This window comes from Priapulus caudatus, unplaced genomic scaffold, assembly GCF_000485595.1.
Source record: "Priapulus caudatus unplaced genomic scaffold, Priapulus_caudatus-5.0.1 Scaffold712, whole genome shotgun sequence".
Lineage (NCBI taxonomy): Eukaryota > Metazoa > Priapulida > Priapulimorpha > Priapulimorphida > Priapulidae > Priapulus > Priapulus caudatus.
The window spans coordinates 104332-107195 of record NW_014577773.1 but is presented as its reverse complement, the minus strand read 5'-3'; the positions used below and the strand labels follow the sequence as shown (position 1 = coordinate 107195).

Here is a 2864-nt window from a genome sequence, read left to right as displayed (position 1 = left end):
ATCACGAAGTGATGCACAGATTTCTGTGTATCATCAACTGATGCACAGACTTTCCGTATATGGTTGATGCAAAAACCCTAACCCTAACTCTAACCCTAACACACTTTGTGATACCTAAGGTTATACTTTATGACTTAGAGTTAGGGTTAGGGTTTTTGCATCATTCGACATTCCTTGATATACGGAAAGTCTGTGCATCAGTTGATGATACACAGAAATCTGTGCATCACTTCGTGATACCTAAGGTGCCTAAAGTGGATTTGCACCAATAAATGCACGCTGTGAATTAGCCTAGGGCTAGGGTCCAGGATGCGGCCAATTTCAGGAATTAATATTAGTAATACTAATGCTCATCATATTATATCGATTCCGAAGACAGAAAGACATTACTACACGATTATGATGATACATGCGTGATGTTATCGCTGCGGCTGCAGTGAAAGCCTAGTCACTTACTTACGCAAACAATATTAACGATGCAATTACGCCGGAAAATTCCGTATGAAAGATATATTTGCTAAAAATCAACTACAAGAAGCATAGATGTGCGCCGCCATATTGTCACATATCGACACGTCTACGAAGCTGCAGCCAATCACACGCGCGCAATGGAATACAGGGTTGAATTCTGTAGATAATTCGTAATATACATGATCAGCCGTTGTAAATAGGTCAAATTTAATTTACCGCTTATAAAACCCTCCTACAAAACGTATTTTGATAATAACAATACGATGAACTTTACTACTAGTAGAATGAACATGTATAATCGCGCGAATAATATTTAATCGTATATGTATAATATCGTATATGTATATACGATGTATATGTATATATGATGTATATGTATTATATTATATGTTATATATAATATAAACATATATATATATCCTAAACATATTATAATATGTTTATATTATAATATGTACTGTATATGTATATATCGTATATGAATAATATCGTAATATGTATAATCGCGCGAATAATATTATTAATAACCAAAATGACTGAAGAAAGGAAGTGCCGAACGTTCATAAACTCTGTGAATAAATAGTAGTAAAGCATCCACGTACATATTATACTCAAATAATGCGCATTGTATCGTAATAATCTATCATGTATTCCCTATATGCATAGAATATATATATATATATATATATATATATATATATAATACATATGTTACGATAGATCTGTTCATGCCATCGATATTATCGATTCTAGCATCGATGTATAACAATGTATATTTTATTACACTGAATACCATGCATACAATCAATCCCTGCATAGGCGCAAGTCTCGGGGCCCACAGAGGCGGTTAAACATAATACATATAAACACATGTACCGATCTCAATATAAAAATATAAAAAATAAAATTGTACGGTAATAAATGCAAGCAAGCCATTATCCCCAACTACTATATTGCAATTATTCATCACATATAACGTAGAAGCTAGATCCTCGCGGAAAATCCTTATCTGTACCCGCTGCATCTATATTCGATGAATGAATAATAATTTAAAAATGAGAATTAAATGCATTTGGCGTGACAGACATAATTTTGTCGCCGTCCGCGCGGCGCCACCAGTGATGGAGAACACGCGATCTAGAATACTAAATCGAGACTGTTATACGGATTTATCGGCTAGGTATACATGAGGGTATATACATGCATGATCACCAAGAGTAGATTTAGTGGATGTGAATAGCCTGGCTTAATTGCCACAATCTATTGACCCAGCAATTTTATTTCATAAATAGGAAAAATATGCATCCCGTGTCTATAGAAATCGCATCCAAGCACCTGTATAAAATACAATGGTTACTATTGAAGGTTTAGACCGGGGCTCTCTGTCTGTTTTTGATTTATCGCTCGTTCGAGAGACCAAATGCGTCACAACAGCACAAGGTTAGATTCCGTCGACTCATCTGCGTTTTGTTATGCCAGCACAGGCTCTAGCTCACACACTCTTACGCACAAACGCGCGCGCATACACATGCGCATACACGTACGCGTGCACTCGTGCACGAACAGACGCGCGCAAGGACGCGTGTGCGCATCAGTATGGAAACAAACACGTAACATTATTTGCTAGCCAAGTTTCTTCATTTACTTTCGCCACAATATAAACCTTTTATTGTTTCAGAATTTTTACAGTTGCGTATTTAGGCAAATATAGTGCTGTTCATGTACTTGGTAGAAGTGTGTACAAAATATCAAGAGCAAATAACCCATGAGAGGCATTATTGGCGAGCCAAATCGTCAAAAAAAAATTTCTATGATTAATATTTCCGCAGGCTCATTGTTATCAAACAGAAAATTGTTTGGTTGAAATTATACATATAAAGCAAAAAACAGATATCACTGCGTAGGTTTATATGAAACATATCCACGTCAGCTGTTCACTTTAATAAATATCAGGAGCGCAATGTGCCATGATTCCACGATGACGAGGTATAGTGTAAAATATGTGGTCACGCATGCCAAGTATTTGCCAAATGCCACATTAGTTAGTTCACATGGATAGAGATCATACTCACGCGTAGTTTGATATAAAATAGCAATGACCAGTGCTTTACTTTAATAATTATAAGGCTCTTAATCTTCTGGAATTTTTTTTACATTGTAGCATGTGGTCAGATCTGTATATGCGCATGACCAATATTGGCTAAGAAAAATATTTTGTTGCAATTATACATATAAAGTAGATACACGTATTGACTAGTTATGCCGATAGAGATGAGCTGCGGGAGGTGGAGGGTACATAAGAAGAGAAGCCAGAAGTAACGTGAGTATGCTGTAATAATTTGAAGGAGATTTGTTCTGGGATTCACCATACCCCCCCCCCCAACATCTGCTGT

At 36.2% G+C, this 2864-nt stretch overlaps 1 protein-coding gene across 2 annotated transcripts in view; it reads right to left on the bottom strand.

Annotated features, from left to right (window-relative positions):
• Nucleotides 1-575, bottom strand: part of LOC106813000 (protein YIPF5-like) — a 6558-nt gene extending 5983 nt beyond the window's left edge. The window contains exon 1 of one of the 2 annotated variants that reach the window (XM_014817044.1): nucleotides 457-575. The gene's annotated coding sequence lies outside the window, so the exon portion shown is untranslated. The remainder of the gene's footprint in view (nucleotides 1-456) is intronic. The other variant, XM_014817042.1, reaches the window with a different exon arrangement.
• Nucleotides 576-2864: the final 2289 nt, after the last annotated feature.